This window comes from Eucyclogobius newberryi, unplaced genomic scaffold (assembly GCF_026437365.1).
Source record: "Eucyclogobius newberryi isolate DKJ021-1_F unplaced genomic scaffold, fEucNew1.0.hap1 SCAF_11, whole genome shotgun sequence".
NCBI classification, from domain to species: Eukaryota; Metazoa; Chordata; class Actinopteri; order Gobiiformes; family Gobiidae; genus Eucyclogobius; species Eucyclogobius newberryi.
This window is the reverse complement of record NW_027315735.1, coordinates 6488685-6514244: the sequence shown is the minus strand read 5'-3', so window position 1 is coordinate 6514244 and position 25560 is coordinate 6488685. Positions and strand designations below refer to the sequence as shown.

General features: G+C 38.4%; 1 protein-coding gene across 1 annotated transcript in view; it reads right to left on the bottom strand.

Annotated features, from left to right (window-relative positions):
- Positions 1-25560, bottom strand: part of lingo2 (leucine rich repeat and Ig domain containing 2) — a 438908-nt gene that overhangs the window by 364293 nt on the left and 49055 nt on the right. Inside the window, exon 2 of the mRNA XM_072435292.1 lies at positions 2724-2792. The gene's annotated coding sequence lies outside the window, so the exon portion shown is untranslated. The remainder of the gene's footprint in view (positions 1-2723; positions 2793-25560) is intronic.

Genomic DNA, 25560 nt, shown 5'->3' with positions numbered 1-25560 from the left:
AACCAACATTTTCACCAAACAATACTAAGAAAAATAGTATTCAAATATGTCAGTTGTGTAAGGTTTCTGTTCAGTACCAGAGCTGGTGCGTCCCCCATGATCCTCTCTGTTTCCACCATCATTTGACCGCTCTACTGTTCCTATTTTTGTCCGTTTGTTGACTTGTTTGGGCGTTCTCATTACTCATTAGACTCATGCATTTAATGACGGGTTATGTAGTCAGCAGTGTTATCTGTGCGCTCGCTCAAACGACAGAAAGAACAGAAGAGCAAGTTGTGCCCGCTCTATTTTGGACCGCCACCCACACGGACTCACCCTCGCTCGCACTCTCTTTACACCTGCGTATGCTCGGCAGACAAAATACATGTTTCAGTCATACTTTAATGTGTTTTATGAGCTGTGTGTTTCACCCGTCCTTCAATCAGGAACGCATCTTTAGATTTACTGCATGTTTAGGCTGATGGGGAAGCCACATCAGGAAGAACCCAATTCAGACATAGAGAGAACATGCAAATTCCGGATTTGGCTTGCGAGTTAAAGCCTTGTGTCCCGTTCCAATACTAGGCAACAATCAAAAGTAAAAAATCAACACTACAGCCTTCCAAATTAGGACTGTAAGTAACGATCTTTTTAGTAGTCAACGTTTATACTTTGTTTTTATAATATCGAACCTAAAATATACCAAGGGGAGACATATTGACGGAGAGTATTTAGTATTTCGGATCAGAGAATTGTGTTTTCCCCGTTCAAAAGATATAACATGTTTTGAATTGTTTATTGCTTTTACAATGATTAAAATTTGTCAGCACTACTAACCAAACACATTCTGATTCAATGTTTTGCTTTACATGTACTGTACGCAGCATGCACAGCAAATAACAAAAGAGAAAATAGCTCAACATATTTTTTAGATTCAGATTACTCAATATACCACCCTTCTCTTAGTCGTGAAAATACAGAAAAACATGACATAAAAAGTGTATCCAAACCTTCTACTGGTAGTGTATAATATATGTGATTGGAAATGACATGTGTTAGTTCTTTGTATAGCAAGAATGATGGACAATTATGTAAATAGTCCTTGATCATTACGCACGCCCTAAACAAAATACCCATCAGAAGGGAGATGCATAATAATAGATGAATTTAACTGCAGAACATTTCAGCCAATAATTGACAATTACAAACGCACGTATTTCTATACAGGTTTTGTAAATTGCTTATGACCTTGAAAAACATGTGTGGTTGTCTTGAGATGGAATGAGTTATAATAAAGGCTAAGGTTTGTGGCTAGAGTGGAGGAGCAGCAACATTGTAAAAACTATGTAAAAAACAGGGCCAGAAAGTGCATTGATTAAAGGGTTTAAAGTTAATTTAATGTATTACTGTGGGTATTATATTGCACTCTACTGGTCTCTGTCACAATTTGTTTTCACTGAATTATGAAAATGAATATTTACTTTAAAAACACTGCACTGGTCTGTATTTCAGGCAGAATCAAACAATGTTTGTGTCTCAATAGACATAAGGACACAACCATTGATCATGACTGTTTACATCACCACTATTACAGGTCTATAAAATAAGGGCGTGTCTACAGAGCCGCGGCTCCTGAAACTGCTGCACAATTTGACCGCGCCGTTTTAGACCGCGCCGGGTTAGGGTTAGGGTTAGGGTCAGGGTTAGGGTTAGGGTTAGCCATGAGGCTGTATGGCAGTGCCGCGGTTCCTGAAACTGCTGGGCCATTTGACCGCGCCGCGGCTCGGCTATAAAATAATGTATTACTTAAAGACAAACAAATAAATACAATACATCCACATTCGTATGGTAGAGCATGGGCAAATAGGAAAATATCACATTAATAAAGAAAAAATAATAATAATAATAAAAAAAATAATTAAATTCAATAAAATCATATATATATATATATATATATATATATATATATATATATATATATGTGTGTGTGTGTGTGAAAAATTTCCTTGTCACCCTCTGCAGGTGGTCTCGTCCCTTTTTCTAAGCTTCAAGGTCCTGGGAGCTTGAGGGTCCTTCGCAGTATCTTTTCTGTTCCTAACACTGCACTTTTCTGGACTGAGACCACTTTCACCTTCACCTTCCACGCCTTCTCCAGCTCTTTTTTGAGCCCATAGAATTAGACAGGAAGTACTGACAGGTGCACAGAGCCCATTAAAAAGTTTGTTCGTCTGATTTCTTCAGTAGAAAGTTTGAACTGTTTGTTACCATAGGTTACCATGGCAAAGCCCTTTCTAGCCTTTATTAAAACCCCACTGGCTTTAGCATTCCACACCATATCATAAAACCCATTTCTCCATGTAGAATTTAGCAAAATATGGCTATTCTTTTTGATTGTCATGCTTGTGACAGGTGACTATGGCTTTAAAGGATGACTCAAATGCAGAGGATACATTTCCCCAACAGGAACAATGAATTCAAACTTAACCTTAGTTTTGTACAATATCAATCTTGGGCCAGAGCGAGTGAAGGTAGTAATCCTGTCAGTGAGCAAACATCGCCAGGGACGCTCCAATTCTGGTACCACTTGACCGCTCCCTATTTTAAGCCCCAATCCTCTATCTGAGTCCAGCCACACGGGCACCAAATACAGGAGCGCAAGTCAGGCATGAAAATCCTCCTCGCCGTGCCCCGGGAAGTCATTTACTCATGCAAAAACCACAGCAGCACACAAGCAATTAACTCACCACTCGAGAGCGGCCGCGAGGAGCATGTCCGCTTGTGCCAGGAGCGGGTCGGCAGGTGCCCACTGCGATCTACAACGGACAGAGACATTTCGAGGTTAAGGGCATGTCAATGTGTCTGTAATTCACAACATTGTTTTTAGATATGATGTTATACCTGCTCGAATAGACGTTATGCAAATTAAATAACGTTCAGATTTTCGCAAAGAAAGGCAAAATTGTATGTGTTGTTGGTGAGTAATGACATTTTACCCTGTAAAACACAACTGACAAGTGAAAAATATGTTAATATAACACTTTAAAGTTTGCAATTCCGCTTCATATTGACTTAGTAGTGAACAGTAGTAGAAAACCAAAGGAAAGCGTCCAATAATAGAAAAAAAAAGCAAAGAAACACATTTTATCAGTTGTTTTGCTCATGATTCTCATTCAAACTCTTGTTAACGGTGAAGAGCTGAATTGTGCAGTTTTTCCTAATTCTTTAGACTGTTTTTGTGGGGTTTTTGCGCACTTAATGACGCACTTTTCTCCAGATAATGTGGAGCGAAGTGTGCGTTGCAACATTTGTATTATAGTTACTTAGTAGCGAGCGCTACCGGGATAAAATGGACAAGAATCTGGAAAATGTTTCTGAGGCTCAGAGGGAGAGGACTGAACAGTCAATTTAGCATAATTTGTAGTTTAACTTCAGTTTTTCAATGCTGGATGTTTTACCCTTCCACTACATGTGTTCCCTGAAGTGTTCTCATGTATCATTAAAGTGTGCAGTGCAGTGCACTAGAATGTGGGGGATTTGTCATGTCGAGTCAAACCAAACCATTTATAAAGAGCTGTTTATACCAAAAAGTGCTTTACAGTCTTCATCAATTTTTTATATGGAGAACCCAATGTATTGTTTCAAGTGTTCAATACAATACAAAAAAATAACAACATGCATTTCACTCAAATTTATCATGTGTGTAACTCTGCCCTGATTAACTGGACCGTCTAAAAGATGTTCTGGACATTGAAACTCCACAGTCTCCGCTAACAACAGTTTCAAAAACAGTTTTGATGTGTTCAAATGCACGTGAAGAAGTTTTTGGACGATATTACAACGATAGATCATGACTCCTAAATATTTATTTGGATTTTAAAAGAACAATACCCACAAATATAAAATTATATTCAAAATTACACAAACATCAATACCTAATTTGCACAAGTGAGATGCATAATCTTTGGACTACATTAAAAATGTTTCATCACATGAGTTTTATTGCATTACACAAGTCTGAAAATCCGGTGTGCTTAATGCGATTGTGCTTGCCTCTTCACAGACCTGACTTGGCCTTCAATAAAACCTCTTTAGTTTAATATAAACAGTTGGTTCATACCACTGATTGGGAAACCCGGTTAGAGACGTGATTATGATCAGACGGAAATGTAATAAGCAATAGATTTGGTCACATGGGATGCCATTAGTGCCGATTACAGTGAGACGGCAAGGAAGATACAGGACAGAGGCTTAGAGGCTCGACGGGAGCACATGGCAGCTCACCAGAGAGAAGAAGGGGTTAAAAGTTTACACTTCTGTTTTTAAATCATATTGTACTGGATTTGTGTTCAGTGTTTTCAAATTGCAGTGTGATTCAGTGGTGCTATATGTGTTGGTTCATATCTTCTAATGTTTTTGTCCCCTTTTGGATTCATTACTATATTCATGGTTTAGTCTCCTTTTAGAACTGGTTTAGTCTCATTTTAGAGCGTGTTTAGCCATAATTCAGGCCTGATACATTTGAGGTGTAGATCTGGTGGTAGTCAGAAAGTAAAATATGATCTTAGGTGGTTCTTGGTGTGAAAGGTTTGAGATCAGTCTTTTAGTCTGAACATAAATTCACCTTTTAGGCGATACAAATTCTTTATAGTGCAATAGTTTGGCATTTTAATAAAACAAAACCTCATTGGTATTGATATCAGATCGATATCATAATACTTGCTATATTCTTATTTTGTATCAGATTAAGATCTCTGAAGTTCAGATCCAGTTAGTGAAATGTGAACAGTTACATCTGATTTCTTTATGATTGTCCGGCAGGTTTTGACAAGGAATGGTTGATCATATTTCTCTTGTGCACCAAAAATCTGATTTAATTACTGGGTTATTATTCTAGTTATCCAATTCCCCCTGACCATGTAAATGCACCCCCTGAAACCGTAGGTATGAGTAGCCTGTGAAATGAAATGTAGTTTTACATGATCGTTCCATATTGTTATTTACAATTGTCTCCAGCTCGTCACAAACACTCTCACTGAGGTTCAGAGCAGGAGTAGATTAGTTTCTGCTTCTCCTTAGAGGTTTTCTCTGCTTGATGTTAATGATTTGACTCTTCTCTAACACACTGACATATTTTCCATGACCATGGGATTTGTCTTTCCACATGGTTGTTTCAGAAATGAGAAGCCGGTCACTGCATCATTCGAGTTTAAATACTGTGTTAAAGCTGAAAGATCATCACCTGCAGCAGTTCTCCAGGAGAAGGAGAGAACCTGCTGTATTGAACAGGGAGTGTAGGTTTGAACTGATAACCTTCTGGTAAGAGGATAGCTTTGATGTAACATTTTAAATAATAAATGCCCGTGCATGTAAAACGCCATGGTTGCAGTCAGATACATTTAAAGCAGTTTAAATGAGGCTAATAGTGAACTACCATAGGCTTTATATAGAGCATAATTAGAAAGAACATCTCACCTTTTCAGTTATAACAACCCTAATCACAAGATGAGCTGGGAATGGCCTGCAGACCAGGTTGTTCTACTGTGAGTGCAGCAATTGTAAAGTTTGACCAAGGCCAGGCGGGGGCAAGGGCTCTAAAAAAACACATGTCTTTGTTGGTTGGAACTGTCAATTCAATTCAGTTTATTTTTGTAACGCCCAAAATCACAACAGCAGTAGCCTCGTCAAGACCTGTGCAGAGCAGGCAAATATTGTCAGGGATCTTTGTGCACATGGGACTTTTTTGAGACAAATTGTACATTTACAAATGGTTTACCATGTTATAAACTGTGTTTTCCTCATCGTTATGTTGGTCAAAGTTTGGTTGGGCACGTTTCAGTTTTTCAAACCAGTATCTAAGAATTTTCCGCTTTTTTGATACCAATACACAAACAGTTCTCTTCGATGATTGTAGTTTTTTAATGAAAATTAATGGCCAATATCATGCAAAAGTAAATCTAGTTCAAGCTTTTAACCAATTTCTAACTTGTTCAATCATAATTCAATTTACTTGAGGAGGAGGATTCTTTATACAGACTGCAGCATTATGTGGAGCTCCACTCTAACACTTTTACCTGGACGTAGGTGGAGGACTTTGGCAGGGATTTGATCATCTCATAGTCTGCATTCGGCTTCAACTTTACACTGACACTGCAGACTCCGAGCAGATGTGGATATTATTAAGCAGAACGTTCAGACTTTAGACACAAGGCCCTGCTCTGGTGACTCAATGTGGTGTCAGAGTTGCAACAATGGACTTCTCTCTCACTATTTTCCAGTGAGATTTGAGCTCATGTAGAAAGCTTAAATGTCACAATGAAGAGCTTATCAGTTCTGCAGATTTGTCAAAGGCACTGCTTCTATTATAAAGCTGTTTAAGATCAATAATGTGGCTTACTATTGTTGGTTCTAATTACTGAGAATAACAAGACAAGATTATGGTCTTTAAAATAAAAGTATTTATTCCCTACGATTACAAAACTAACAGATTAAAAACGCATGTCATGTCCCTCAACTTCCCATCAGACATCTGGTCCTCATCTGGGGGCTTCTCACACACAGAACAAAGAATATGAATATTCATAAGAAGGTGGATCTTTTCTGGTACCTCTTGGTACCAGGCTCTACCTTCCAGGACATCCTAATATGGTCGTGAGATACGACCCTTGACCCAGACAGAGAAGTTGGTGGAGCAGAGACAGACACAAGCAGACAGAGCAAGAATGTGCAGTGTGTGTGTGTGTGTGTGTGTGTGTGTGTGTGTGTGTGTTCAGTCTGCAATAACAATGATAGGTATATTAATGCATTACAATATTAAATGCTTATTAATTCCTTCACTATGAACAAAATGTAAAATAATAATCTACTTATGTTATAGTTTAATACCAAAAGAACGCATAACCATGACCATGACTTTAACCCTTGTGTGGACTTTAAAAGCAAAGAGGAGCACCTGTATTACTCAAACATATATGTATGAATGATACAAATAATAGTCTGTTTAGTCTGTTTAACTCAAAAACACCCAAACGTCGTATTTGTCCACAATCAAAGAACAACACAACTCCTTCCTTTCCGACTTTGAGGTGTGCTGCTTCTTCCTTTTCCTCGTGTGTCTCCTCTATTCAAGCAGACGCAGTTTGACGAATGTACAGAGCGAGGAAAGAGCGAGAGAGAGAGCGAGACAAACAAAAATCTGCCACTCTGTGCATCTTCAGCTTTTCTGACAGCGCTGCTCTTGAAATAATGAGATCTCGGCACTCTTTGGCCCAGAAGGCATGAGCCAGCACAAATGAGTGAGCATTCTTCCATCCATATTTGAATGACTCTGTGTACAGAGCTAATCGAGGCCCAGCGGATAATGCAGATGGCTCTCTGACTCTCTATCTCAATAACACAAAGAAAAATAACCAATAGCACTCAGGTGGCCGACCCCCTAGAAGTAAACTATATTATAATGCACCTAATAGGATTGTCACAATAAAAATATATATATATATTTGTAATATATTCCAGAAATTCCATGCCAAACAATAATATTGAAACTACTTTAGGACACACAAACACAGTGTTACGAATAAACCTTATTGTAAAAAGAAGGAGCAGTAATGACTAAAGAGCAGAATGACACACTTAAAGGGCACATATGATGCAAAATTGACTTTTTTGAGCTTGTAACCACATCAATAACATACCCAGAGTTGTATTTAGCCTCATTCACACTTGAATTTGTCCTGTTCACGAGGCCATCTTAGCTGGTCCTCATAAAATTCAAATTTCCCAGATTGATGGCGTCAGAGTTAGCGATCCAGACTTTTTCTGCTGCTTTTAAATCCACAAAACATCCTTATGCGCATGTCGGCTATCTTTTGTCCATTTTACCATGGTAATTCATGCTGTCAGTAGATGGCGTGCTAACACAAATTTCGGTAAGGGAACGCCTACATGTTAGAAAGTGATGTTGGTTTTCAATGCATGCATTATTTTACATTATAAGATGCCAAAGGTATAAGAGCATGTTTAAAGGTAAATAACAATAAAAACGATGTGTGTACTTTAAAGGTTGAATGGACGATTTTTTGGGCCCAAATCTGAGTCTTATTTCCTCGTGGCGTGGACTGCCGATTAGTCCTGCCACGTATCAATCATAAAACGCACCTATCGCTCACGTGCAGCCGCGTGCGGCTCGTCCCACGTTTCCGCGTGCCTAAGCGCATGGATCTATCATAATATAGTTCCCTCAGTGTACGGGGCAAAATGAAGACGGAGAAAGACAGTTCGAGCTGACTCAGAAGTAGACGGAAATCTACGGGAGACGAGAGATGCAATGCGATCTTTCACGCTAATAAACAAACGCACGTGTGTGTTGTATCAGTCCGCACGGGGAGTGCGCATGCGCACTTCCGCCTGCGTTCTCAAATCGCCAAAAAATCGTCCATTGCGCCTTTAAGTAATTAATATAATTTATGAGTTGTATGTTAATTATTCAACCTTCTGCAGCTGAAATGTCATTATATATTGCAAAAAAATATAACAAAAGTGTCCTGTTAGTGAAAAGAAAACTGTTCATTGTGCCCCCCAAAATATAATTTTTAGCTTTCATTTATTGAACTAAAAGTCAATATACAGTAGTAATTGTTGTGACAATTGTACACCTGAGCGTCGTGATTGTAGTTATTTCACCTGTCACCTTCTCCATATTTGCTGTCCATCAACTTGCAGTCCAGTTGTTTGTACTGTATACTGCACACCTTTACTCCAGACTTTCATGAATTGTTCCCCGTCAAATACTGTGTCCTGCGTACAGCCAGGTGGTCCAAACGACAGAAGCTAAGCCGCCCTCTGCATGTAGTGTGTCTAATGAGAAGAAAGGCTACATCCCGGGAGGATTTGGGAGAGGGATTGAGGTGAGGAGATGAGAGGAGAGGAGGAACGCCGGGAGAGGGATGAGACGGAAATCCACAGTATGCCGAGGTCAGCACTTCTCCAAATGAAACTGCACCGCAAAGCTAGCAGGTTAGCGCAGTTGAGTTAGCATGCTGCCCCCAAGAAGAACAAGCACAGAACATGTCATTGCCCTCGAAAACAGATATGGACAGCTAAATTATAGATGTTGAAACTCATCAGAAATATAAAGAACACATATTTTGCAAACTTTGTTGTGTATGAGTTTAAGCTTTTACAGTTTTTTTTTAAAAAATAAATAAATACGGCTTATAAGGTTGTCTTCTCTGAGCGCTCACAAATCACTCCGTTTGAATTTTTGGATTGTGTGGATTGGGCAGAGTTTTTGGCCTCTAGACTTTATTCAACAGTGTAGTGTGAAATGGAGAACTCACAACGCTGCTGCCGGCTGTTTTGGTGATTGTTAATCATTCTGCAGTCAAATTACATTCACAATAAATGCATGGATCTATATCAACATTTGCGTTGCCTAATGGCTTGGTTTATTTATTATTTCATCATACACTTCCACTACTCAAATGCCCAAAGTATATTAAAAAACCAAGTAAAGCCACATGCATCATATATCCAAATAAAACAGATGGTGCAAATTGTTTGAGTTCCAAATAAGCACAGACGGAGTACAGCACCAAACATGTCTCTGTGATTTGACTAATTTTATAATAATTTCATCTTTCAATTTTTGAAAACAAAAATTAGAAGAGGAATTAACAGCAAATGTTCCAAAACACTGTTGTTAATGGCACAGTAGATTGTCACTCTGAGTATGTGCTGGATATTCCTTTGATTCAACAGCAGCTTCTGACTAGCCCAGACCCGGATGATGTAGTGACAGGTGACAGAGCTGCTTTCATGTGCTTTTGAACACATTGACCTTTGCTCAGGGAGAGAGAGTGTCTCCACTGACAGGCCTCACATGCGACCGCTCAAGTGTCTGAGGCTGGGGACGAGGCAGGACACAGCTCTGAGGTAACCTGCATCCTCCCCGTTTGGACAGTCCCGCCCATGTCATTTTTGCCCAAATTATTTAGAAAGTCAAAATGACAATTAAGCAGCTTTGTTTATTTTCAGTCCAAAAAACAGATGTAAAACTTTAAATTCTGCTGAATTGTAATACTTTAGTGGTTAATAAAAACAGAAACATAATAAGTCTTGTGCTTATTACTTACCACAATGATGCACCAGAAATATACCAGGCCACAGTGATGACAGTAAAAATGAACTTTAGAAACTGGAGCTAGAAGGTTTATATTGGCTCTTATAACTTGTTGCCACATTTAACAAACATATAAATGAACAACATCTGCGCTGTCTTCAAATGTCAAAATTAATGTTTTTATTTTTCTGTCAAAGTAAAATGAACTCTAACTAACTAAATAACAACATTTGACTTATTTAACAGACTTTGGACTAAATGGAACTCAAATGCTGTTAAAGAAAGGATTCTGTATTTTTCGTTCAATTTCTTGTGCTATTATCATCAGTTTTGTTCTCTCCCAGTGTCATGTGTTGTGTTTATTGTTTTAAAAAAATGTTAAACTTAAAAAAGATTAAAACAAATCACACTGCATTTCATTACTATGCCACTATTGGAGCTTGAGAAATCCCTACGAATGCTGTGATATTTATGAAAGATAATCATTGAAGTCGTTTCCCACTCACACATACACATGGGAATGACATCTAAATTGAAATTGCCCCACCACGTCCTTGTTTTTTGTGACTATTGGCAAAGAATCCGAAATGTCAGTAATTCACTTGTTTGTACAGACTTTATTCCTAGAAATTACATATTGGTTAACACAGGCATGTCCAAACTAGGGCCCGGGGGCCAAATGCGGCCCTCAGACCAATTTCTGTTGGCCCTCTAGCTTCCTGCTATGTTGGGCCAAACAACAAAAAGTAGTACTTTTAATTGGGAAATTGGGAAAATTCAGGCAAATGGATGTTATACCAATCTAATATTAATGTTCCAAGTCTAATTAAAGGTGTGGAGGCTCATCGCAATTATGTCAAATGCAAAATTTCAAATGATTCACTTTGTCATTGAACAAATTTGACATCGTCAAGTTGTTTGTGGCCCTCTGCTCCGTTTAAGTTTCAAAATGTGGCCCTTGGTGAAAAAAGTTTGGACACCCCTAGGTTAACACATTTAAATATGACAACAACCTTTTAATTCATCCATCTTAGTAGTGTCTCTTCTATTTTAAACTCTTTTTTTGCGTTATGTGGCTTTAGCTGTACACTAGCATGGACCACTGCTTGGTCCTCGATTGCCACGACAACGGTGTTCTTCTTCCAGCATCACGTTTTAAACACAGTATCTTACTTTTTATTTATAGAGAAAAACGCTAATTCGATTGGAGAAGAGCACGTGACAAATTAGTAACATTGTTCTATAGTTCAAAATGAAGGTAGAGACACTTTTAATCGTTATAAACTTCAACGCACGGACTAAAAACAGCCCAAAGCCTTGAGCATTTGCACAGAACTAGAATTACTTGAGAATTGTTGCATTTCTATGGACATTTTCGCAGGCATGGCCAATTTGCACGGCATTAGAAACACATTATTACAAGTCCCTAGGTAAATCTAATCTTCGTCCGAATACGGCTTCAGATTATGAATGTGGTGATATCTGGTTGGAGAACTTTAGCTCCGGACCCTAAGAGACGAATGCAGCACCGGTGTTATTAGTTTCGAGCGGGGTAATTATGCAAGCGAACGGCAATCATGTGCGATTTCGCCCGCCAGCCCAAGCCTTCATTTCCTACTATAGCCACAGACAGTTCTAACCAATGTTTTAGTAGTGCAATTTCAGTTTGCCCTCTTTATAGCACCGTAACCAAGGCTGACTGTAGTACCAAGAGTCCCCAAAGCCAGACTGCAACTCCACTCTAAAAGGTTATTTAGTGTTTCAATTTAATCCATACCCTCCATTAAGGGCTCATCTGCCGGTCGTCTTATAAAAGTTCAATGAGACACAAAAACAATGTTCCCGTTCCTGCCGCATGTTAGACTAGTTAACGTTTGTGAAACATTCATGCTGATTCATAATACAGGAGACAGGGTCCTTATGGGTATTTAGTCGCAGAAAACAGTAGAGGAGCTGGAAAGTGCTTTTTGTGGTCCTTCCCTGTGCCGCCTGAGTTTGTAGGGATCTGCCGGGTGTGGTAATGCGCGCATACAAGTTCAGCACTTCCCAGCGGTATAAACAAACACATATGTATAGAAATCAATGCCAAGTCACAGATTCGATGCATTATTGAGCACACAGTGTACAGAAGCAGGAGCGACCGTGAAGAATGCTTCTTAGCCTGACATGCAGAGATGTTCCAGCGACTGTCAAAGAGGGATGTTAAAGTTATTATAATCGTGATAATTCAGGTCACAATATAATCATGAAAATAATCGTGACACATTTTGTATGCAGAATTAAAGTGCCTCTGACAGGTCGGATAAATATATTTAGAATTTAGTGATTTAAAAAAAAAAAGTCTTCCTCAGGCCTAAACCAAAAAGAACAATCAGAGTATGCTAATATGAGTTAGATGGGCCATTAGGGGCATGAAGGATTATGCTAAAATATTTGATTTAACTAGATTGTACTTGGCCTCTAACCTGCTATGGAACCCACCTGGACCACTGAGGGATTAGGTTTAGAGGTAATCCCACATCCAGTAGATGCTAAACCATGTCCTGCACTTCCTAAAAAAACAGTCCAACCTCGGTCAGCCCCTGCTTCGACCCACTGTAGATCTGTCAGAACTAATCCAAAAACCAGACTGGACCGGTTTAAATCCAGATGAAACCAGTTCAAATGTATCAGAAGTCGTCCACACTCAGTCCTGACCATTAAAATCTCAGTATGAACCAGATCAAACACAGTCTAGACAAGTAATTATAACCCAGTGAAAACCAGTTCAAACTCTGTCCTGACCCGTGCTTATCCAGTCAGAACCAGTTGTTACAGATTCCCCAAGGTCCAAGAGGAAAAGCTTGTTCTTAATATTGTTCAAATATTAAGTAAACCCCAACATATCAAATAAGGTACAAAGGAAAGTATGCTATTTATTTAGTATATTTTGTTAAACATTTCTTCCCATGATGTCTCGGGTCAGTCTGTGTCATATCTATGTGACACTGTGGTATTGACCTTGGCATTTGTTGTTGTTGTTTTGACCCTTTTTTAGTTCTGGACGTCGAACAGAAGGTTGTGGAGATTTGGGGACACTATAGTTAAGTTGTGTTGGGCGATACCAGTGATAATCTCATTTCATTCGGTACCAAGTAATAATAGCATGGCCAGTATCGCAATATCAGTCTGATACGAGTAACAATGAGTGAGTAATTAATATTAGAGTTGGGACCATTTTTAAAATAGATCAACATTTTTGATTCTGGTGTTTCGATCTGATTTAAGCGTTGGATTCTCATGTGTCCCTCGGTGCGCACGTGTTGGCATTTTGGTGAGCTAGGAAAAGAGAAAGCCTGGCATTTTATACAGACAAGACATACACAGCTGACTTACTGCACTTATAGTCTGATAGTGGTGCGTTTTATCTTTCTGTCACTTTTTATTTTATGTAAATCGATCCACGAATGACTCAAATATGAACTTTTAAACACCACTTTTGGCTTCATGTATCAGTGATTAAAGGCAAGAACGTGACCTTTTCTCATGACATTATCTTCCAAGTTTTCCTTTGAATTTGTTTAGTAGTGAAATCGAAGAAGAGTGGAGTTTTTATCAGTGGCAGAGGAGGAGCTGCTGTTGGGGACAAGGCAGAGAAACACCGACTTTAAAATAAATAAATGATAATAGAAAAAAATGATTCAATGTCTGTCTAATATCGTGCTCTTTATGAGATTAAATTATTTTACTTCAGTTAGAAACAATTCACAGCTACAGTCTCATCGTTAAACCAAATACATAACACATTCCTGACTTAATTACCTATAGACTATCATGTAATTTAATGAAAAGCCCACTTTTATTTAGCAAAAACAAAAAACTGAAAAAAAGCTGTGCAAGTTTTTGGTTCTTCTGGGGCATTATATCGAAATGCTGACCATGTATTGAAACAAAAATCCAATCAAAACAGTATCGTTCCCGTTCTAAGCGTGTCGAAACTTCTTTACAACATAGTTTCACCTATCAATATTTTCTCTCCACCTCAGCTTGAACCAATATAAAGCAAATATATGTGCTTCAAAATCTTTAACTTAAGGGTTAAATAACTATATTTTAACCGTGTACCGTTACTTTTCAATACGCTTTTAAAATGCATGTTTCAAAACCTGAGACAGATTTTTTTGCGTGTTCATTTTGACATACATATATATCGATTCTGCCTCCGTCTGATTGCATTCAGCATCATCATCATTTCTCCAGCGTTCCCTGAAGGCAGCACCCTCTCAATTATTGATGAAACTTGGAGCTGTTCGGGCTCGAGCACAAGAAAGGATAAGCCAGCAAAACTTGAAACTCTTTGGTGGAAAAAAAGTATAGAATTGTTGGTGCGACGTGATATTGTGTCGACATAATATTTATCTTAGTTTTCAGTCATCTAAATAAACAGGCAAGATATAATGCATGAGAAAATGCAGCTCAATTACCCTTAATAAAGCATGACAAAGATTTTTAATATATTTGATAATGAAAAAATACTTAAATAAGAAAGATTTAGGCTTATTTAATTATAGGGTTGGGATTTGGCTATTAATCAAACACCTGAATCTAAAACAAATAACCTTCTTAATAAACTGCTTGTCCATTATGAATTAAGACTTTGTTCATGCTAGTTCAAGGCTAATACAAATGCAGTTATTATAAAGTGTTTCCATACAATAAAAGATAAATGAATGTTTTTTTAGGCTTCTGTTGTTTTGGTGTTGATGACATATTCATTTGGTTTTGTCCAGACATTGCAGAATTATCTTGAGAACGTGACAAAGACTGGGCAGAAGCCACGGCAACCAAATCAGCAGCAGATTGGCAGCAGTTTTGTCATAAGTCTTACTACATCAAAACTTTAACGGAATCTCAAGGCAATTCTGCAAAATTTAAATCCAAAATTCGACTCCCTCTTCACCAAAGTGAATTATTTCAGATTAAATCAGTTTGACAAAGAAAATACTTTCCTGAAATACATTTGATGCTGCTGCTCCTTATGTTGCTGTTACTCCAAGACATGAGAATAGACCTGATGATCAAGTATTTTCCCTTAAGCCCTTTACACAGTATGAAGTATTAAATATGTTGCTGTCTATAGATCCATAAAAGTCCACCGTAGCTGACACCCTCGAACCTAGGTTACTTTTGTTATCAACACGACTAAGAGTACATTGTTTAACTCATGTTTTTAATCTCATTGAATTATTTAATCTCAAATCTATACCGTAGAAGCTCATAAATTACCAAGTGTGTGTTCTCTTAACCAAATATTCAGTTTAAATAGCCACCAGTCCAGTTTTAGTACTATCACAGCGGCTGCCAAAGTTATAAATGATATTGCTGTTGCTTTGGACAATCATAAAGAATGTGCTGCTGTTTTTGTCAATTTGTCAAATTCCTTTAATTCTGTAGCTCACAGTTTTCTCTTGGATTGTCTGGATGTTATTGGGATTGTGTATTTGACACTTACGAAAAAGACAGACTCTCTCATTGGGCTCCCCCTGTATAAATAAATGATTATTAAAAAAAAATGCATTTGATAAAGTCTAAATTCTCCTTTGTAACTCTCTGAAATGAGACTTTTGCAGTGATAATAAGTAGTTTGGAGGAGACAATGCGGGCTTCATCTCCAAGGCCTCGCAGGAAGACGACTTCAAAAGGCTTTTGTGTGTCGGAAGAAAAGAAAAGAGATGACGCTAATGCCTGCTTTTCAAACATACAAGAGTTTATTCAGAACAGCACAAGTTATGGAAGCTCTGGAATTAATGTGCACAGACTGAGGAAGCGTGTAACGACTTCGGTGTTACATTTAGATTTTTGACGACAATTATTTTTCTCTTTTTTTCAGTTTTCTTTTTAACTACTTCTGCATGCATAGTACATAGTTGAATCTGTTACATAATACGTGTTGTCATTGTAACTGTGACAGACATACGCCACTAATCAACAGAAAAACTAGAAAATTAAGATTAAAAACATTAAAAGGGACAAAAAACACATTCAAAATATTGCTGGAAAAATGCTAAATAAAAACATATATCCGGTTTACATTTCAGGCTTTTATTGTATTTAACTAATAATTTAATAAAACACATTATTAAATCACCATAATACTCACTCACACTTTATATTTGTTTTTGAGTACAATGTATGTGTATTCTACTGTTCTCAATGTGCCTCTACGTTTCTAACCGCTTTCAGAAAAATGTAAAAATAAATGGAGAACAGATTAAGTACAGATGAGTGGGCGGGTCTTGGGGGTTAGGGGAAATAGGGATCTTCAAAGCATTAGCGTCTTGAATGCAGAATAATACAAAATACTGAAACATTCATGAATCACTCTGAATACCATAATAGAACACGTTAAAAGTCATTTTTTTGCACAATATGTTTCCTTGAAGTGTTTGAGGACCACTTTCTCCAACACAGAAACAACAAAATTCCACCTTCAGTATCATCCCTGTGTTTTAATATGTTGTCAATCAGTACCATTATCCTCTCTACATTTAACCCAAAGCAAAAGTCCCTTCTTACATGGACACTTCTTTGAAAAGCTCACCAATTACCAACACATTCCACCATCTTGGCTTTGCTCCCACGGCCCGACCGCTCTGATTGAGAGGGCGCTTGCTTAATGAAATGTCTGGAGCCTTCTTGTAAACACTGTCACTTTCCCCACAGGGAGCTGAATCTGTGGCGCACTGTGAATCTGCAAAGAACCTACGGACTAGGCCAGATGAAGAAGAAGAGCTCCCGACTAATCCACTCTATCCTGCTGTAGAGAGCTCAACATGTTGTTTAGCTTAGGACCAAAGTGTAGTGTAGTGAGACAAATCAGTCACAGAGGGTACACATCAACCTTGTTTTCTCATCATTCGTTTGGTCAAAGTTGTGTTTAAATTGATTCCTGCATGTTTGAGTTAATCATGTTTTGTCTTGCAACTGAGGCTCGAGTGTGCAGAAAATTCCTGTTTTCACCTACCCCCTATCCCCGCCCTTAAGTGCCTCTGACAGGTCGGACTACTCATTGGATTCATTGGATTGCAGTAAAGATAAATATATTTTAAATTTTGCTAAAAATTATAATAAATTCACAGAACAGCACTTTTTTGAGGTTTATAATTTCACTTCCTGTTTGTAATTGATGACATCACACTGTGAAATTACCCAACAAACACAAACTCATCTAATGTCACAGTCTTTTTTATTTGACAAATACCCAGCCGATTGGTGTAAAACTATAATGTGTTTGTACAACAGCTTTAAATTCACAAAATAAAGTCAAAATTTGAAAATCGTAAAAACCCATCACAGACTCTGACTGTGTAGAGTTCTTAAATATCACGTAGCCACTTTGAAAAATAAAAAAAATAGTAGTTTCTATTACCTAGCCGTTTTAGATCAATACTATGGTGTTTTACAATGAACAAAACGTAAAATGATGATCTACTTATACTTATGTCAAACAATACTAGATCTACTTTAAAGGTCCTACAGTAGCAAAGGTGTCAAAAAGTATATACCCACTTTGTTCTTGTAAATAAGTAAATGTCTTTTCTTCTTTCTATACTATATTACGCACTGGCCACATCTAATAACAAAGTATTTTATTGACCACAAACCCGGGAGAAAGGGCTGTAAGCGTAGGATCCACCGGAAACCCAACTAGTGATGTGCCAAAGGGTTTGTGAGCGCAGACAAACAGATACAATTGGTCAAATTGGTTAATGCATCTTTAAATGAAGTGTTTTAGTAGGGTTAGGGTCTACTCTACAAAGAGGTTGTACAACGGATGAGATGAAGGTTTCAGATCTAGTTTGGAGGTATCAAACAAAGCCAGAGCAGGCCCTGCCCAATCTGGGAATCCAACCAAGGACCTTCTGGTAACTAAAGCCAATTTGACACCCAAGTCCTAGGAAACTAGACAAGGGAAAAGGGTTAAGCACAAGTATGAAAAAGTATTTTTAATGATTTATAGTCTTTTTTTTTTGCGCATGGATTAGATTTGCCTTTATTGTCTTCATAGCTTGTGCTTGGCCTGGTCAGGACAATCCCGCATATGAATTATTTTACAATCTATGGGGTCAAACGATTATTTCTGTCGTACATAGAGCATTTTCTAATTAAAAGCTGAAATATGGTGACCGAAGGCTCTGAATAGTGAACATTCAGTGATCAGAAGTAGTTTATTCTTTTTTGCATTTGATTAAATAGTAAAAAGTATGTGTTTAAGAGTCTGTACCATCCAGATAGTGATTATTATTATCAAAACACATCTGCAATATTTTTTTTTTATAATTGACTAGTCTCGATAAATTGATTGATTAGTACAGGCTTTTTCTTTTCCAGAAAACGAGCAGGCTACATTTTAGTTACACAAAGTAGCCCTCAATGTTTTTAAGCCATGTTCTATCAGTAAAAAGTTGGAAGAGTTTTCATTCCGCTCAGAGAAAGTTTGAGCTTGGACTTGGTGGAAGTCTGAATGGGTTTCCAATGTTCCAATGTTTGCTCACTGACTTAAAGGCAGAGCGTTCAGACAGCGTTTACCAGCCAAAATGACATTGACTACGTCGGCCACACTCTGAGCAAGGATTTGAAAGGAAGCCATTGGTGTAAATATTTATCTTTCTTTTAAACCTAAGCTTTAAGTCCAAGAATAGTGCTCCCGTTTACAGCACTTCCACGCGGTCAAAAAGTGTGTGGTCACAAGTTGTTTGCATCAAGAACAGCTTTATTTCACTCATAGAAAAACACCCAAATGTTATGGACGCAGTTTCACATAGACTGTAAAAATACACGGTAAAATCCTCTAATAGTTCTGCTCGTGGTTGAGTGGATAGCACATATGCATGTCATGTGGAGTGTTGTGAGTTTGAATCCAGCTCTCAGCAATTTACTGCATGTCTTGCCCCAGTCTTATCCCATTTCACACTGCACTGTCCTGCCAAATAAAGCCACGGGCCAAAATATCCTCCAGTTCAGGTTGTTCAGACCAAGCCTAGATCTGGAGATGGAGATGTGTCCCAGAGCGATTCATGGAAGGATGGGTCAAATGCAGGGGACAGATTTTACAGGGTGTAAAGAGGACATTATTATCATTTATTTGATTGACTCTGAATACAACTTTAGATAAATGATTAAGAATGGAAAACAATACTAAAAAGTTAGGTAGGCTTTTTATGAAGCCACATCTGCCCTGAGACAAGCTAACATGACTCTCTGAACCACAAGTTGCATCGTTGAAAGACGAGATTGAATCAAATCCAAAAGCTATGGTAGGTGGGCAACGGTCACAATAAAATAGGTCATTGTAATGTCTAAACTGAATTAAAATGATTGATTAGCATTTGTCCACAAAACGTGCATGGTCAAAGTAGCTCGTAAACCGTGTCTTGGACGTTTATGATACTGAATTTGAAACAATATTATTTTCTCGATACATTTTGGTCGTCATATAGTGATTAACTGCCTGCTTGTGTGTTGAAATGTTGCCATGGGAGCGTGACAGAGCCAACAGAGCGTGTCGTCTAATCATAGCATCAAATACATCAGAAATGATAACTTTTCCTATTTGCCTTTGTGAAAATGGCCCATTTAATGAGATTTGGTTGACAAAAATGGAAATCATTATCATCTAAATATTGTATTATAAAACTACGCTTATGTGGTTTGGATGTCAAATGTGACAATATAAAGGGAAGACAGTTCCATAATTGCTGATTGAAATGTGTATTGAGGCATAAATCACATTTAGCTGCTGTGTAACACTTCATAAATGCTTGTGTGCTGAATGAGGGATTTGCATAACAGGGATTTTTGTTTTGTTCCATTTAAGCAATTTTTTGTCATGTTTATTGCCAATAATATTAATGAAGTAAATACAAAATCAAGCAGTCTTGTTTTTATCTTAAAAAATGAAAAGAAGAAAAAAAACATCTTGGGTATCTTGGGTAATCAAAACCTTGGCAGTGAGAGTAAAGAACACTTCAACAAACGCTGTTTACATCAAAACAATTTTAATATATTATTTACTCTGTGTTGCCTGGTGGTCGAGTGCACACATGCCGGGCTCCATGTGCAGCCGGTAACAGTGTCGCGAGTTTGAATCCTGGCTCTGACACTTTAATGTATGTCCTCCCTTCTCTCTCATCCGCATTTAGTGCTCAAATGTCCTATCTAATAAAGACATATATACACATATACATATACATATTTAACTTCTCACATAACATGTTTAAACAAAGGTTCTGTCACAAGTGTTATTTTTATTGATTGGATAAGATGAATCAGTTTTGTTGATCAAACATACATTTTTCTTCAACTGTAACAAAGTTCTCTGAAACCATATCAGAGTAACAGGTCACAGTGGGATCTGAGCTATGGGAGTCCTGCAAGGCATCATACTCGGGCCTTTACTTTTTCTTCCTAACATTAATGCCAATTTGAGACGTTGTGTGTAGACGATACATTACATACATTTTAACTCCCATCCTGATGTAAATATTATACAATGCTTTTTATATTTAGTACTGGTAATGGTTGTCCAAGAATCATTTAACTGTCAATGTGAAAAAGGCCGAAGAATAGCCACTTTTCCTCTAGCCCTGGTCCACCCGGTTCACTTCGGAGTGTCTAAAAGCTAGGTAAAATCCAAATCATACCTGAATACTAATCTAAATCTGTTAGCGCAACAAATACAGTTATCATCACTGGAAATACAGCGCTTGTCAACATATCATGTCAGTGTTCGGTGAGGACTGGTTATTTTCTGTTCATATCTGTGTTGGCCCTTTTGTTTTCATCTGAGTCTGCATTCTCTTTTGTTCTCTTTTGCCCAGTCATCTTTTGCTAAACCACTCCACAGGCCTAAAGCGAGAAACACGTACCTCTCATGGCTCCCTTCAGACCCCTAAAACACCACAGACCGCACTGCTACACTCATGCACAACTATGTAAGAGTAAAATTAGTTTTTGCTCATATAAACCTAAAAAAGATCCGTCAAAATCTAGACAAAGTACAGAAGCTTTTCAGGAACAAGAAAATATGAATACCTCAATTTCAGTGTCAATAATATTTAACTTTTCTTTCTGACATATCCATGTAAGACCAAACTGTCCAAATCCCCAGCACAGATTTTTTCCGGGTCTTACCATAATGATATAAATGTTGCAGAATGACGTAGCCTAAACCCTTTTGCGAGTGCGGACAACCATCTTGTGTTCTCTTTACCTCGGTACACGTTGCCTTATCTCCCCTCCGCAGCGCCGCGCTTTTTGTTCCGCCAATGTCATGCTACCATTCATCCTCCAATCTGCCTGTGTTCTCCACAACAAATCACACTTGTGCTCTTTTTTTGTTTCCGGGCGACAAGCGGCTGGCGGCTTCTTATTCACACTCGCAGCCTGCTCGCCGCATTGTCCGCTCACACTTCCTCATTGTCTCCGTTCTGGCCCGGGTTATTTATGGAAGGCAAAAGTGCAGGAGGATGGAGCAAAAGTAGCCAGAGGCGGTGCTTTGCCAGTGGGGAGACGGCCCCAATCAGTGTCTAACGATTATGGAAAGGCTTGTCAAAAAGGCAAGCAGGGGTTGACTGGGCCTTAGCAGGCATTTCCTAGAGTACTGGTTGTACAGTGTTAAAATAATATATTATACTTTTCGGGATAAACAGAATACAGCGGTGCACAAAAATAAATAAATTCATTAACGGGCCACATTTGCCCACGTTGTAACATGAGATATTTACACATTTACTACACGGTAGTGACACGTCTTTTGAACCAGGGATCTCACGGTGCACTTGTGGTGCACTTGCGGTGCACTTGCGGTGCACTTGCGGTGCACTTGCGGTCCGCTGCGCTGTGGGACTAATTGTACTAATTTCTCAGTGAATATCTGTTGGATTGTAATAAAACACAGTGTTTTGAAGCTTAAAATACAGAAAACACAACTACTACTACTAAAACTGAGATGACTACTACTACTGCTACTACCACTACTACCACCACTACTACTACTACCAATAATGGACAAATAGCAAATAATGGACAAACAAATTATTTTTAACTTGCCCATTGCCCCTTGTTTACATTATGGTTGTTAGGTTACAGTTATGGAATTACCTCTACATTATGTCACATCCGCTGCCCATGTTCAACCAGGAAGTACAATAATAAATGACCAACACTTGTAAATGAGCCAAAATGAAATAAGTGCGGTCAAACTAATATATCTAAATCCAGACAATGTTCATAAACAAAGCTTACACTGCAAGCTGTCAGGTCTTGTGCAATCGAGAGTGTTGTTTCTATACAGATATGTTTAGCTGTAATAATGCTCATTAGTGGGCCATCTGGTACAGTCTGGTCTGAGAGTGTTTGTGCTGTCTGAGTCTCCTTTTCCAAGACCCACCTGGGCATTCTGTGTAAACATCTGCCTCTTTTCTAATGCACACTCACCCAAACCCAAAAGTGTGTGACAAGCTCAAGCTTTTACACAGTTATGTTAGAGATAGACTGTAGGGGGCAACACACTGTTTCCATGTGCAATGAGAACGAGACATGAACACGCTTTGACTAATTTACACATTTATACAGAAAACGCCCTTTCAGTGTTCAGACCCTAATTGAAATAACAGCTTGATTTTTAGCACTAATTGGTAATGTAACAGTAATAGTGAGGGTTAAGGTTGATTGTGTAACTGAAGTTTTCCCACTGTGGGGCAAATACAGGTTTTCTTATAGACCTTTACAGCTGGATGTGTTTAGAATACTTTGCAGCAAAATAGACACACATTTTGATATTTGTAGACTACGCAGATACGTGTTTTTTTTTGTTTTTAACAGTTGGTAACAAGGCGATATCTAACTTCCAGCTCCATTTTCATTTCACAAATTTATGTTGGAATAAATTAAAACTACATTAAATATAATTGTCAAACTGTTGTGGCCCTATACATTTTTGATGCCTTACTGTCCGGCATAGCGTCCAATTGTATTATGTCATTGATAACACAGATGCTAATTTCGGCACAGATTGCTACGTCAATAAACTACACGTGGTAATGTTCTCTAACAAGAGAACAACATGTTACTGATGTGTGGTCGAGTCACCAAAACAGCCCTGGTTTTTCACACCGTGATGTTTGGAGGCTAATGCTGACTGTTGCACTGAAAATGCATTAAAGCTAAGTATAGAATGTTGCTGTTCTGTTTAAAAAGACTGTATTACCAGCAAAAACAATATATTTCTAATCTTTAAATAACTCTAATTATCCTATAATTATTTAATTTTCTCCATAGTTGAACATTTGAAGATTTGACAGTTCACACTTTATTGACATGGTTCGGTCCGATACTAGTCCTGGTCTAGTCCTGTTTTAGTTCCAGATTTAGACACAGTTTTGTCCCAGTTCTGATATGGTGCCTGAATAGTGCATTTGAATAGTATCAGTTCCGTGCTGTTGCTATGTTAATCCTCAGCTCTAACACAGCCATCCAGCAAGTGACGCTAACCCAGCCTTATCGTGCTATCTGTTCTGCCATCGCCACGACTTAAGTCTTCAAACTGATTTACTGCGTGTGCCGTGTGACCTTGATTTCTGAAAACGCCGGGGAAAGGCCAATCGTTTTCCCCTTCCCGATCCGCGGAAGCTGTAGAAACGCTGAACCTCCACATTTGTCAAGCCCGCTCTGACGTTCGCCAGCAGAAAACCACTCTAAACCCGCTCCACGGCTTGGTTAAGCATGAAAGCCATTACCATAAGATGTGTGGATCGTATGTGGTGTGGGAGGAGGGAAGGGAGGCTGGGGAGGTTGGGGGGAGGCTGGGGAGGTTGGGGGGACATGCCGGTGCATACTGAAGAGACTTGGAATTGTTTTGTCGCCATCGGAAATCAATGGATACAAGGTTTAATGTGTTCTCACTGTCTGAAGCTTGTAATCCAACGCTGGGTAATTATAACTAAGATTATGTGTGATATTTCCACGGGTTTGTTTGAACATGCTTTGGTGAATATCAATATCAGAGGTTGGTTATTGAGTAGTACAAAATGCAATACATGTAACAATGAAGGATATAATGTCATCAGTAGAGGATTGTCTAAGGGACAATAGAAATCTTCTCAAGTACTAAAAGCGATGTCAAAATTGTACCATACATTTTCATATATATTTATGAACATGTACGGTATAAGTAGTTGTGCAGATGAGTGCTTCTCTTCTGTTGTAAAATTTACTTTTTTGAGCTTTTATATCATGTTATAACTCATCAAAACATATATGGAGTAGTATTTAGCTTCATTTCTGTTTGTTTCATTAATCCTGTTTACAAGGTCCTCATGCTCTGAGCACTCACAAAACATTCAAATTCACTCCCAAGATGTGTTTTCAAGTACATTGATCATCACTAGACTCGTTTTGTACATTTCTGCCATCAAATCACGCTCATTATTTTAAGTTCTTAAAAATGAGATGCCAAAACGTCTTTCCCATCTATCAGTGCAGCAAGAGCAACTTGTCAGTTTTACCAGATCTTTAGCTAGTCTTTTACCTTAGCTGGAGGATTGTTCAGATTCCACTGTTTTAGGTTGATGGGGAACACTGTAGCACCCAGTGGAAACTCGCACAGACATGGGAAGAACATGCAAACGTCATATAGAAAGATCCCATCCATTCTGTTGTTCTATTGAACAAACTTGGAGCATATATAACTGGCTCGTAGATCAGTTATAATAAAACATGTGCCTATAGTTATCCCTACACCTTTCAAGTGTAATGCCCTGTACACACTCTGCCAGACTATCAGCGGCGCATTTATTCAGGGACAATGATAAGCATGTAGAACAAGGGGACAGGCAAACTCCATCATGGCAACAGCAATGTAATTGACTTATGATTAATTAAACCCACACAGCTTATCAGTTGCCTCAGATCTCTCAGCAGTTAAAAAGACTTAGAAGAAGCTAGATTAAATAAAGCAAGATATACAGTACATGACCCCAGTATGTCGCAACAATGACATGTATCAACTGGTGGTGAAGTAATTATCTTTAGTTTGGATTCGAAGTTTGACATTTGGAATGGAGTAAATAAGTGTACTTTCATTTTGTACAGGGATAACACTGAAGTAAACTCCAGTGGTAGAAAGTAAAGAAGAACAAAACATATGAAGTGCAGAAAGTGAACAGTGGGGTGAGTGATTCAATTAAGTGTTTATGAAGTGTTCATGAGTCCAACGCCAAGGAAAGAAACTGTTCTTATTACTATTTGAACCACTCCCCTCAGGCAGGCGGCTACGGTCCATCCAGACCATAACCTCCTGCCTGAGGGGAGTGGTTCAAATAGTTCTCAGCTGTGATCCAACCTGCACGTCCCTGAGTCCTGGAGACGTACAGGTCCTGCAGCGATAGAAGTCTGCAGCAGATCACCTTCTCAGTAGAGCGCAC